Raw genomic sequence first — 15,087 nt, forward strand, 5'->3', positions numbered from 1 at the left:
AGAAAGTATTAAACTTTACCAGGAGCACTGCATTTTGAAGAGGAGAGGAACATGTGCCGAAACTCAGAGAGAGTTGTTGTCTCACACAGACACAAGTAGATAAGAGTTTGGGGGCTCCTGAGCTCCTCTGGGCCCGGTGAAGAGGCTGCCCAGAGAGCTGGTGATTAACAGCATTTTACTCTGTGAAAGGCAGCCCCTCCTGGCTCCTGGTTTCTGATGAGTTCCTGTACCGGGGGAGCTGTTGCCTTTCCTAATAAAAGCTGGCATGTGCTCCTGTGCAAGGCTGAGGTTCTTATTAAACTGGTAATTTTGCCTGCTCCCCTTTCCCCTGATTGGAAGCACAGCAATTTGGCAATGGAGTACACCCTGATACAGGTCTGCACGGACATGGAATATTCACCCTCAGTACAGAGAAATATTTACTTCCAGGCAGTGGCTCCTCTGATCCAGTTTCTGTCACTTAGGATGAGTCAAATAACTTCTTATACTGACATTCCTCTCCCCCGATGAAATGTGGGGTCTAGAAAACTAGCACAGATCTAGATGCTGTAGAAATCTGCAATTGGATGAGGTGAAACCCTAATCCACCTCAAGCTTCCTACATAGTCAGTAGAAAAAGTTATGCATCTTAAAAGAGTTTCTAAGTTAGGCTCATACACTGCCAAGCACAGCTAAATATTTCTATGGAAGGAAATAATCCAAGCCAAAGGAAAAAAAAAATGCAAAAATAATCTTTTTGGAAGGAAAACAGAAAAAGCATTACAGAAACAAGTACTACAAAACCAAAAAACACTGCAAAACTAACAGGGCACGGTTAGTGCTGAGCCTTAGGAAGTTCCTCAGAAAACATTTTTTAAAGAATTCTTGTGCCTTTGCCCTAGCCCCATATCTCTTACTGACTTAAAGACAAGCCCAAGATATCAGCATGAAAAGAAATCTCAGCAGCTCTTGACGCATCAACAATTAACCCTGTACACTGTTGGGTTCAGAATTTCAAATCAATTATCTTAGTTAGAAATAACTGACTCATCCTGAAGATTTGTTTTTTAATCTATTTTACAGTACTTGGAAATGCGGTGATACTGTTAAAGCAGGGACCAAAACTTTTGTCTCTTTTCTATCACAGGATGCCTAACAAATAGGCTGTATATGCCACTCTCTTTTTCTCTGTGGTCTAAGAATGCTTACAGTCTTTTCTGAAAATTGGAACAGCCTCACCATGAAGTGTATAGTGTGATTTTTTTTCCAGAACAGACCATAATTGACTCTCCTCAAGGAGATGGGAAATACTGGATTGAATGTGTTCAGGCTGAAACAGAATTGAAATTCTTCTACAAAGAAGAAGAAGCTTGGAAAGAGGTTTCCCAGCTTCCTTTTCTTGAGTAGCACTGGCTGCAGCAAATTACACCATCACTGGCAGTGCTCACCCCCAGCTCTGTGTAGATCTGCAAAAAGGCAAAGAGGGGACCTATTTCATTTCTTTACACTTCCTGCTGGGATATCACCTCTCCCTCCTATTACACCTCAGACTGAGGTCCCGAGCTCACACTGCCTCCTGCAGCTCAACCTAAAGCCATCCTCCTGAGAGGGATCCCTGTAGCTGCACTTGAATGATCCCCATGGGTGCCTTCCATCTCAGGATGCTCCATGATTCTGTGATTCTGAGCCATCATGGGAGAAGCCACAGAGCGAGGTGATGCTGCAGCCCACAGCAACAGAACAACCAGCAAAACAAGGAAAGCGCCACAAGGATACAGCTGTTCCCAGGGGCGGCCTTCCCTCCACAGCATAGAGGAGAGACTTCATGATGTGCCTGTGCAACAGGGCTCTTTCTGAGCCACAAGGGAAGTTTCTGCATCCAGGCAGGTTCTTCGACAGTCCCCAGCCCAGCACAGACAAAAACAAGCTTCTCCATAACACCTACAACTCTGAAAAGACAGAAAATATTACAGTGAAGGTAGGAGGCTGAGAATGAAAACCCTACAAAAACTAGGTTTTGGCTTCATCAGTGAGAACCAACCCTCTTACCTGCTCAGTTAAATGAGCCCTGAGAGAGCTTCCATCTGTAGGGGTGGGTAAGGACGTGGAGAGCGAGGGGCTGGGGAGGGTGGGAAGGTGAACGCTGCTGTCCTCCCGCTGTGATTTCTTCCACCCCATTCATACTCGAGGAAAGGCCTCCATTCCAGAATGGCTTCCATACCAGACTGCTCCTCAGCAGGAACTGTCTTTAACAATGCTTTTCCTTCAGCATTATTTTAATCTGAAGCTTAACAGAATATAGAAGCTGTTTTGGTTAAAAAACCTCAGTGGACTAAAAGCATGACAAAGGACCTGAGAAGGATTTTTGTCTCTTTGCTTCATCAAAAAACTTTTAAGTCTGCTTTTTTACTTCAGCATATGTTCTAGATACCAATGACTGTACCTGAGCTATTAATAGTTGATGGGTTTGGGCTGGGTCCAAAACCTGTATTCCTTCTCCTTGCCTAAGGTGAGCAAGAATTCCTCTTCAATACCAATTGCCCCATAGCAACAGCTTCAACAAGCTGATATTAAACAATAATCAATTTAAATTATTAAAACACCAATTCAACAAAACCTAACAGAGTCTATTAAATACTACAAAATTCAAGAAGTTGTGCAAGAAGAGTGTGGACAAAGGGCTGCTTGGATCATAAAAACTATTTGTTATGCCTAAACACATTGTTTATATTATCTGACATAGAACTTGCAAAGGAACCCAATATCTGATCTGAGTTTTCTTTGTGTTAAGGCTTCCCCAGTAACCTCTCTAAAGTGTATGGATGTAAATGGGGTAAGAACCATCTCTCCTTTCCCAAATAATTCTTAAGTTTCATTTCTATCTGTATTACAACCTCCACTCACTACTGTGTAAATATATTTCCTCACCTTGAAAGTCATGACAGCAGACAGAAATCACAAGGTCAACACCCACCCCAAGCCATTATAATTCATTGTTGAGAAGGAATGTTTTGATTTCTCTGCCTTCATTCACTGTATGAGCATGGCTGAGTGCCAGCTGAACCACAACGCTGCCCAAGACCCAGAGAGATTATGTGGGTAAAGCATGTACTGCAGCTGTGATGATATTCAGGAAGGGGCTGGATCATGCTGAGAGTCACTTCTGCCACACAGTAAATCAGCAGAATAGACAAGTATCCTTTATCCTAAACTCTGTAAAACCAGTGCTTTCACAGAGATTGGGGAATGGTTCTTTGATGGTATGGAGTGGGGAGGGAAATCAGTTCATTTAAAAGGGCTGTCAGCTTCGCATCTGGAAATGCTGTTTGTAACAAAGAAGCCATGCACTGTCAGCACAAATCTGCAAAGTTTTCTATGATTTCATGCAATCACTGTATTTTTAAGAAGTTTAAAATGTTCTGATTTCTCCACTAATACCTTCAGCAATGCAGTCACACTCTGAACAGATGGTTGCTACTCCTGTGGGTTTGTGAGCAGGCAGTGGTGAGGGCTGCCCCTGTGAACACATCCATTACACCACAGCTAATAAATGAAAGCAGGGAAGCTCTAAGTGCAGCAGCTACAGTACACAAAGGGGCTGATATGTTGCTTATCTGAATACAATGCAACCTTTCCAGTAACTAAAAGTGGCTGCTGGCACTGGTGAGGCAGCAAGCAAGAAGGAAGCTCTCTGCAGAGCAACTACAGCATCGCAAATCACTACAAGACACATCCACTAACATTCAGGCTGAAGAAAAGACCATAACTGGGAAAGATTTTTTACATTATGACATTCATATAAAATGGGACTAAATTCAGAATTGCCATTCACCATGTTTGAATGAAATAAGATATTCTTCTGAACAAAGCTGGGATGTTGTAAGACTTATGTACTAATGAAATGTCTAGAGTCTTGGAAAATACAGTCTAATTTAACTGAAATTAACTTTTTTTTTGAGAATAAAAAATGCAAAATAAGTAATTGAAAATCCAGTAAGACAAATATTTTTGAAATGTAGAATACATAAAAACTCACTGAGAAACAATCTCAATATTCAATGAAGCTGACCAAAAAAAAAAAAAAAAAAAAAAAGGACATATATCAATCTCTGTATGACTCGTATGTCATCTTCATTGATGAACAGGGCTGAGGGGGCATCTCAGTAGCCACATTCTTGTAAAACACAAACATAGGGAATATACGAATTAATAGTAAGTAGAAACTCTTTTGGGGGGAGAACTCACCTCACTGTCAGATCTATGTTCTAAAGCTCTCTGTTACCTCCAACTTTGAACACTTCGAAGAAATACCATTGTATTGTACAGGGATACAAAATTCCAACATTACAATAAGAAATTAAACAACTAAAGTTTTAAAATATTATGAAGCACCTAGCATGGGCTAGTTATTGAACAAGGGCATAAATACTAGAATCTGCAAAGCACAGAAGGATTAATGGGTAACAATGAGATACAGCAGACAATTAAAGAGTGAAAAGTAGCTCTTGGTTAAACAACAGTCATTCATTAGTGTATATTTAAGCCAGCCAAAAATTCAGAGTAATACCCAGATATGTGTATTGCAGGATGCAGTTTAAACATTGGGGATCACAGCCATGAAAATAATGAGTCAGTTGAAGATGAGGTCAGAGATTGCCTGTTCATCGACTTTGAACACAGTATTACTGTTAAAAGGCCTAATGAAGTCCTTGGAGACAGGAGAAGATGACTGGTCCCAGCATGGATGAGACACATATAGGAATGCTGGAGATCTCAAAATGAAGATGTGTGGGTCGTGTGACAACCTTTCAAATTAATTGGCTAATGTATTTCAAAAAGATTAATTCTTAAAATTTCTACGAAAACAAGGAATCCAGGAATGCAGTCCTTCTGAGGTTCCTGCTGAAAGGCTCAAGCCACAACTGCTTATAAGAGTTCATATCTCAGGACCTTTGTGTTATAAAAATTATTAAAACATCGAAGTCAAAGGCTATGCAGGTGGCCAGAGCAGCTGATAAAAGGGGGTCTTGACTTCTACTGCAGACCCTGAAGAAGAAAGTTCTAGTGAAGCTGAATAAAACATTTACTATCAGAATCTGGCCTCTGCTAAATTAATTAACTTTCTTGAAATTTACAAATTTCTACTCACACCGCAAGGATTTACTACAGAGTTCTGATACAACTGATATATCTAATAGAGGTAAAAATACGTTGGATTTATAGGTTATCTTGAACTGCATTTTAGGATAAAACAAAAGCTTTCCTTATTCTCTGTTCAGCCAGAAAGTACCTGCTGCAGAGTTAGTGCTTCTCCACTGCCTTTGTTATTCCATCATGAACAAAAGATTGTTGCCCCAATAACAATAATAATAGTAGCAGTAGTGATAAAACTTATAGTCCATTAAGTTTCAGTTCTCAGGATGATAGATACTTTTTAATAATTGCAAAGATAAGATTTTACTCCTCGCTATTATCTACAACAACACAACATTGCTTAAAGCTCTTTCCTTACCAATTTAACTTCTCATATTGGATGCACACAGTGTTTGTTAGTTACAAGAAAGCTGCTCATTAGTGCTGAACTGTTGGCAATGATCACTGAAGCATTTGTGTTTTTACCAAAATAAATAATTAGCAACTGTGCGAAAGATATTGGATGTAGAGGAAAATGGAACAAAGAAGGAGCAATATGTTAAATTTTTGAGAAGCTCATGGGCTGATGAATGACCTCGGTGGTACAACTTCATTAATTGCCTTATAATACCATTTACACAGATGGGAACTTATTTATTTGTTCATGAAGAAAAGGAGCTTTTTAGGAGGGAGGAGCCCACACAAAATCATGGACAAGTCCCCTTCAGCATTAGGCATGCCATTAATCAGACAGTGCTTATTTCTGTCATAAATATGTATGTCCTGTTTTCAGAGATGACAGCAGTGGTTTGAAATACTGTTTTTAAGATTAGCAAAACAAGTCTCTCGGATTCATTTTCCGGCCAAATGTGTGAGATATGAGCTGAAATCAGTGCTGAACAAAAGCACTGCTATATCCCAATGTATTTTTTTTTTTTAGATCTATGCTCACAGAATCACAGAACAGTTTGGGTTGGAAGGGACAACAAAGATCATCCAATTCCAATCCTCCTTCCATGGGCAGGGTCACCTTCCACTAGACCAGGTTGCTCAGGGCCCCATCCAGCCTGGCCTTAAACACTTCGAGGGATGGAGCATCCACAACTTCTCTCTGCAGCCTGTGCCAGTGCCTTGCCACCCTCTGAGTAAAGAATTTCTTCCCAACATTTGATCTAAACCTGCCCTCTGTCAGTTTAGAACCACGCCCACTTGTCCTGTCACTATCTGTCTACATAAAAGGTCCTTCTCCTTGTTTTGTAAGAGCCCTTTAGGTTGAAGATGATTTTCTAGACATGTAGAAATGTAGTGTCTTTTCCTCAATTCAAGTCTAGACACTCCAATCTTTTATCCTTCTCTTTGCAACTGATAAGGAACACTGTTCTCTAATCATATTCCAGTCACCACAACGATTCTCATCCACACCTCGCTTCGAGGAAGCTTAGAAGATCATTACTCAATGATTGTGTGTGTAATCTCCATGTGAAAAGGAGTGGCAACATTCTGGGGCTAATCCAACCTTGTCCAATGATCCTTTTAGAAGGGGAAAGAGGACAGCAAGTAAAAAATGTTATATACAAATGCAAAGAAGGCAAATTAAAGTTACCTTAAAAAAGCAGAGAAAAACAGAGAAAAGAGAAAGAGAAAGTCCAAGAACCTACACAGCAACTTTTAGTCCTTTATTCAGAGGAAACCAAATATTTGGAAGCAAGTGAATCCCTTGGCTTTAGGTTTCTTAAAATAAGATTCTAGTATTTTATGAGCAGCAGTAGTCACAGAACCCATATACCAGGTACACCAATCCTAGTAAGATTTAATGCAGGAAAACACAAGACAAGACAAGCAAGTGCTTTGATCTTGTATGAAAAGGAGCACTTACTAACATTAATTTGACACTGAAGATGTATAAAAAATTAGGGGGAGAGAGAGAGGGAGAGAATTTGAGGTGAAATATAAATACACAAGGTTTTAATTAACTCATCCTCCAGAAGAGACCGGTGAGGCTTCGTTGGCTATGATTAGTCTATCAGCCTTTCCTTATCAACAGTCTGTGTGAAGGTGACATGAAAATTTCTCTCTCTCCCACCCCTTTTCCTCTGCCACGTCTCTAAAAATTTAGATTAGCATGAACGTGAAATTTGCCTTTTTTTGCTGGAGGAGTCAGTAAGCAGCTTCCTCTGAAGCCTATCAAGAGGCTGGGCAGGAGCCCACTTTTGAGCACTGAGCCAGCACTGCCAGTGAAGCCTCAGAACTTGATTTTCATCGCTGCAGGTCATCCCAAAAGCATGTGCATCCTGCCAGGCATGGGAACAAGAGACCTGGGGCCATGCTTCAGCTGTGCAACCCTTCTCCACCAAAGCAGTGCTGCTTGCCAAGCTGCAATGCCAACAGAGAGCCCTTTGCAGAGGAACTGTGGTGTTATCTCTGCGAGCTGCCAATTCTCTGAGTTCCTCATTATCTACGCATGAAATCCAACGGGTGCCTAATGCCAGCTTAAACTACAAATCAGCACATTACCAGCAAGAGGGTAAGTAGGTGCCTTCAATGTATGCAAACATGGCATTGTTGGCAGGCATCTGTTGATGCTACTGCACTACTTTCTACTTTTGCAGTTACCTCTGTTATCTATAAAGAAAGTTGGAAAATCCAGAGAAAACTCTTTTCCAAGTAGAAAACTGACAGCCTGCCTGCTGCTGCCCCTGCATAAGTTGCACTATTCGTCTTCCAGACAGAAGCACCTCTCCCTGGTATTTTAATTAATCTTATACTTCATATTCTTCAGGAGCTTTTGGAGCGCTCTGTTAACTTGAATAAATGTGGAATGACCTCATTCTTTAACATAACCTTGCAAGAGGACTTTCCATTGAAATGGGACTTGTTCTTGCTCCTGTACATAAAGTTCCAAGGCACATTACTCCCCTGGGTCTCTCTCCAAGCTGAATTTCAGCTCTTATCTCTTGAATAGCACAGGAGTGAGAATGATTCTCTATGAAGTATGTATATTTCTGCTGATTTTACAGTTGATAGATGCTCCCATTAATTATATATCTTACAAATACGTGTCCCTAAGATTAACCTGCAGAAATGTAGTTTACACACATACACAAGGCTTTGTTTTACCAATAAAATTAAATCAAATCAATGAAATGCTGTATATTGTTCCATGTTAGCTACTGAGCACTTCACTGACTGCCTTGAGAAGGATTTTGCTTGTCTCTGCTTCTCTTGCTTCACTCTGCATTTTACCTCATTTAAATTTTCAGAAAATTATAGAATTATTACAGTTGGAAAAAGCCTTTAGGATCACCAAGTCCACCACTCAACCATGTCCCCAAGTGCCATGTCCAGTCATTTCTTGAGCACTTTCAGGTTGGTAACTCAACCACTTCCTTGGGCAGCTTGTTCCAATGCCTGACCACCCTTTCAGTGAAGAATTTTTCTCCTAATATCCAATACAAGTCTTTCCTGGTTCAATTTGAGGCCACTTCCTCTCATCCTTCCTTGCTATCTAGGAAAAGAGATTGACCCCCACTTCACCATGCCTCCTTTCAGGGAATTGTAGACAATGATAAGGTCCTCTCTGAGCCTCCTTTTCTCCAGACTAACCATTCCCAGAACCTTCAGCCTCTCATAACACTTGTGCTCCAGATTCTTCCTCACCTCAGTTCCCTTCTCTGGACTTGCTCCAGCACCTCAGTGTCTTTTTTGCAGTGAGGGGCACAAAAATGAACAAGGGTTTGAGGTGCCCTGATAGGAATTAATTTTGATGTGGCTAGGACTAATTAAAGCCTCTATAGTTCCATTTACAAAACTCCTAACACTTATGGTATCAACTACACCCAAGCAAAACACTAAATCAAACCAGAGACAAAAATGAAGCATCATGGCACTTAACTATTCCTCAGCTGAGAGCTACATTAATGATCTTTAGCCTTCTCCCATGTTGCAGAGGGAGCATGACAGCCATTGACAATATTCAACATGAGAATCTAACTTTCTGCAGACCAAAAAAAAGACAATAATGTCTATTTTTAAAGGTGGCATTTTATTAACAGGGCAGACCTGCTCATCCTCATGCCACAGTCAAGATTTTTGCATACTTGGGTGTTCAATAACCAACATATCCAAAAATTACTGATGCCATTGTTCACGCTGTAGAAGTTTAGGCATTCACTTCTCATTGAGTGATGTCTCTGTTCACAGGCTTATGAAGTATCTTTATTCTGTTTAAGAGAACAAGTCAAGTAAATGAACAAACTAAACAAATCTCAGGTTGTGGTTGTGGAAGCATTTGTATCTGGATTGAAAGAAACCTTCTGGATTTCAGATTTATCCATTCAGATTAGGCAAGACTCCTTAAGTTGATTTGAGGGCTAATAAGTCTGAACAACCAGCTCCTCTTTGAAGTGCTTTTCTGAGAGATGGCTGTAGATAACAGGAGGTGGGTGCTGTTACCACATCCTCTCATCCCTTTCCTCATTAGCAGTGCTGCTTTCAGGACTCTTGGCTCACTTCTCTCTCTTTCCCCAGAGGGGATAGCACACTTCCTTTCCACTTCATTTTTCTCTTAGTCCATCCCCTGCACAAGAGCCTTTCCCAATCCTTTGTTCCCACAACCTTGGACTCCAGGACTGCTTCTCATCCCTCTCCCCTATTCTCTCTCCTGGAATCAAAATCACAAAACAATCTCTTTTGCATTCCCGAGAAATTATGAATAATTTCTGCAACTGACAATATAATATGTGACATTCCAGTTGAAAACAGCCTCCCAAAACAGAGGGAACGATCGCCCATGGTATGGCCTCCTTACTCATCACATACCTTAGAAAAAAAGATATTGTGTGGAGCTGCCAGAGGTGTTCAATAATTTTTAAGTTGTGACAAGGCAGGAATTTAACCTTGACAATATTTATCCTCTTTTTATCTTTTTTTTTTTTTTAAGTTACAATGAGATAGTTAAGCAACAGAGGGAAAAAAATAGCATCTTCAGTCTACTGAATTCTTACAGAACCTGCACAATGTTCAGGTTTCCATATATTAGCTCCTATGGGGGACCCCATCTGGAATCCCTCATGTTTACAGCAATCGTAGAAGTCTCTGTGGGTCTTCCTTGCTGAATGATTTCCATATCCCTTTTCATTTAAAGCTTGTTTATATACTGATTCAAATTAACAAGAAATCACTTGATTAGAATTCTAGATTCTTCTTACTAGCTCTACTACAAATGGATTAATTTGAAAAAAATACATAAACACCACTTATAGGCTGCTCTGTATATCTGATGAAAAAATTAACTGCTTGTGCAGATTTTGTCACAGGTTACTCAACAGTCATGGCAACTGCATGTCAAACAAACTGAACATCCCAGGAAATACACACTGTTTTCTGGAACACATATAAACCCTCTTAAAAACACCTCTAAAAGAGCAGGAAGAAGGCAGTAGGGTTTGAGATAAGTCTACCTTCGAACAGGCTGAGTCCTACTGATGAAAACACATATACTCACAAAAATCAAAGTGACAGACTCAATAAAAACATGTAAAAAAACCCAATAATAAATCTTTCCTCTGGCAGGGACAAGAAATGAACAAAATGACTGTGTGATCAATAAATAAGGCAACAAAAAGCACACTCAAGGAAGGTACAAACATAGCAGAGAAGCCAAATTAATTTTTAACACCACTGTTAATCTGGAAAATACTCTAGACCACCATGCTGAAGTCCTTTTGACTGTGAGACTTGTCAGAGGGTCCATAAGAAATTGAAATAATTGTAGGAAAAGTCATGTCACAAATGGGCAACATGAACAGTAGGGGCTCACCTGGACCAGATGGTGTCCACACAGGAGTTTCAAGGGAACTTGAGGATGAAGCAGACAAACAGTGGATTATAAACTTCTTTAAAACTCTGCTAATATGTTGTCTCTCAAACCAGGACATATGTGAAGATAAAAATAGACAAAATGAAGTCAAATAGACAAAATGAAGTCAAAGAAAATATGTCAAAGGAATGAGATGGAAGTCTGATGCCTGTACATGGCCAATTAGTAAAAGCCTTAATAAAAGACAACATGAATAGAAACTTGAACAAACGTGAGCTACTTGGAAAAAGGCAACATGTCTTTTCAAAGAGGCAGTGCCTTAAAAACCTATTTGGGTTCTTATTGTTGGATTTCAGCACAAATCTAGATAAAGACCATGTATAACTATTTTACCTTTACAAAAATTTTCAACAAGGTCTTTGAAAAAGGTTTTTTGGGAACTAGACAGACACATGCAAGGGAAAAAATCCTGGCTCGATAATTGGCTTAACGATGGGATGAAGAAGATGTAATATGACTGGGTCTCAAGCAGTGAAAGAAAATCATCCGTGGAATTTCCCTGGGACCCCTGCTGTTCTATATGGCCATAAATATAGCCTCCCAAAGGGGGCCAGTGGTGAGCTGACAAAGTTTGCTGATGGTACTGAGTTATTAAAGTAGGAAGGACAAGGCTCATGAAAAATTGCAGAAGGATATTATGAGACTGAGCTGAGAAGGGGCTGAGCAATAAAATGTCAGATGCCGTTCAATATAGGTAAAAGTACAGTTATTCAGACAGAAGAAAAATAATCTCAACTCCACGTTCAAAGTGATGGCTGCTGAGCTGAGCGTTGCAGCTTCAGAGCGTGATCTTTCAATTGTGATAGACAATGCCCTGAAAATGCCTGCTCAGTGCTCAATAGTAGTGGAAAAAGACAAATCATAGTTAGAAACTATTTCAAAATGAAGAGAGAATGAAACTGAGAACTCCATAATTCCATCATATAAACCCATGGTACACCTGTATCTTGAATGTTGGCTATTCCTTAACCTCAGAACAAATAAAGTAACATGAAATATGTGGGAAAAAAAAAAAATCTGTGGAAAATCAAAGATGTAGGACAGCTTTTGTATAGGGCACAATTAAGCTCACAATCTCTGCCATGGAAATTAAGTGACTGATGGAGGATATGAGAAAAATTTACAGTATCATTGCTGGTAAGAAAAGAGTAGCTAGGAATGAACTGATTAATTTCTTCGTAATAAGATCAGAACCAGGGGCATGAAATTAAGGTTGCAGGACACCTCACACATGCTGTGGGATGCAAAGTCTGGGTTCAAAAGGAGGCAGACCATCCACTGACAGCTAATAAGCAGAAGGAAGTAGACTTGCATATAGATTTCCCTGACTAAAAGCAGTTGGAGAGCTGCAGAAATACTGAATGGAAACCTCCCTCACCTTTACTCTGCTTTTACTCTTGCCTAAACATTCACTTACAGGCTCCTCCAGGGTCAGAATACAGCATCAGATGAACTTTTGGTCTGACCCACTGTGATTGTCTTCACTTGTTTATAGCTTTAGGCTACAATGCATGGAGCCTGAAACATGCTAATATTTTCTCCTGTGTATTAAATGTATTACAAGTGAAGAATAAAAAGTTATTTGTAACTCCCTACCATTCTTAGTCCTGGAGTCTGTCCCATATCCAATGCTCAGCCAGAAGGAAGACTGGGCTCATCTGTTGGGCTGCTTTATGCTATGTAATCTGCTATATTTGTGTCACATATAGCCCAGAAACCCTAATAATGCAACTCTCTATGTATTTACTAGCAGCAGGAGAAATAAATGCTTAATCTTTGATTTTTGCATGGAGTAGTCAGAATATTTCCCTTTGATTTTCTAGGTAGTGTAATGGTTGTTTAGTACACTACAAGGAAAGAAAATACTAGAGATTATGGCTGAACTAGTTGAAAAAAAATTTGGACAAATAAAATATTTATATTGAATAGATTTCACATCGCAGTGCCTGGGATTTGGGAACAAACATTACAAATCATGAGCAATATAGAGAATAGAGAATTTAATTAACAAAGCTAAAGATGGAAAAGAAAGCACACTGATATATGTAATGTGGCTCTCAGCTTCAATATTCAGCAATAAAATAACAAGTCAATGCCTCTAAACCAATCTGAAATGAGTGAAAAACAGAAGCAACATAGTTGGAAGGTTATATTTCAAAATGTAATTAGTGTCAGAATATTTCAGAACTACTAAAAGCAAATAAGTCACCAAGTTCAATACAAAGGGAAACACACATGACAAAGAAGTAATTTAGAGGGGGAAACATCTCATTATTTTTATTATTTAAATCTAATCATCATTAGATTAATTTAGAGGAAATTAAATGAAAGTAAAATACTACATCTTCATATTGCCAAATAATTGGTGTCAAAGAAATTTTAATTTACTGGAAACAATCCCTTCTGAGCAATTAAAGGGAAAAAAACCCCAACTTATTATGTATGTTAAATAGCAGCTTTCACTGTAAAATATAGTTCTCCAAAGATTAGCCGTGGTTTAAATGAAAGGCTGCAGAAGAGGATTTTCCATGTTCTATCTTCACAAAATTAAAAAAGACTCTGAAAAAAGACCTACATGTATATATTCAATAAGAATACTCAACTTTATTTATTACTGTATTTTAAGGGATCTTTTGAACAAAATTAATATTTTATTGTGCAAAATACTGAGACTCATTTTCAGAAAACACATGTTCCAGCACAACTGCCAGGTGGCTGCTCACTTTAAATCAAAATCCAAAAGCCACAGCGCTGAGCATCGCCAAGGTGTCATTTACATGACCGAGCAAGAAGTTCCACCTCCCCGTGGCTGTGACATGCAAAGTGCCTTGTGCATTCTGAGCATGTTGAGAGTACACTGGCAAGGGGCCACGTGGAAATTTTCAGTGCTCCAGCCCTGACAAACCTCCTCTTCACAGATACCTCAGAAAGCTCTATCAGGGGGGTAGGGATGTTATTGGCACTTTTCTCTTAACTTCTCTATGTTAAATACAATAGAAAGTGACAAATGTTCACGCTTCTTGACGTGTGCTTGGGTTTCAGAGAAAAAGACCTCTTGTCTGGAAAAGTGTCTGGTGATACGGAGACCAAGTGACCTCTTTCTTTTTTGGTCAGCCAAGAAATGTGCCATCCTTCCACTGTTTTTCAGCTGTGTTGATGCAGCCAGGAACTACAGACAAATGGCAATGTGTAAGAATGAAAGTAATAATACGAGGTTTATATTGCTTTGACCCTTCCAAATTCAAGGTCAGCTGAATCTCAACTGGTCTGTGCACGGTCAGACCGGTTGTTTTATCCAAACTAGTTCATCCATCCCTAATCAAGATACTAGCAACCAACTGCATTGATCCTCTTGTATTCAGCACACAGTGTTTCTGTGCTCCTCAGAAAAAGATCTCACTTTAGACCATGCTCAGCCAAGAGGGTTTTTTCCTTCAGGAATCCACAGGTGAGAGCTCTCTGGCTCTGGCATTGCTCGGCATTGATTGCCTATCCCTTAGACGACCACTCAGACCTGTGCCTCTTAACCTCTGCAGTGCTGAGAATCAGTGCCAATTCAGCACTGCAGCACGGAACAGGAGCAAACTCACCTAATTAGCCCTCCCTGCTTCCTCCTGGAAGGAGATCTCCCAAAGCACTGCTCCCTCCTTGAGGCTCAGCCTGCAGTCTTCCTCCCAGGGGTAAAGAAGGTGCATTTTTCTGTTCCAGAGGAGTCTTTGCACACTCCTCTCCTCAGGTCTCTCTCTTCCTAACCCTCTCTGGGCAGCTTTCCAGGGTAATTGAGTGCCAGTTCCTGTCCCAAACCTCCAGACATGTTAACTAAAGGAAATACATGAGAAGCTAGGAAGAAGAGGAGAATACAGCACCAGAACATATTCCAGGGTCCTGGGATTTGTCGTATGGGTGAGAACCTGAACAGAGTGGAGTGTGCCTGCCATTTGCTCCAGGTACCTGCATTTGTCTACTGTTAATCAGTATTCAGAAGACCAATGCACCTAGACCCACAACAGGGAGAATGTCCTCTTCACCCTTGATTTAGGCCGAGGTAAGAAGTCTGGTTTTAATGAGTTACGTGGCTACAGCCAGCAGGGAAATCC

Source organism: Corvus cornix, chromosome 1, assembly GCF_000738735.6.
Source record: "Corvus cornix cornix isolate S_Up_H32 chromosome 1, ASM73873v5, whole genome shotgun sequence".
In the NCBI taxonomy this organism is placed as follows: Eukaryota; Metazoa; Chordata; class Aves; order Passeriformes; family Corvidae; genus Corvus; species Corvus cornix.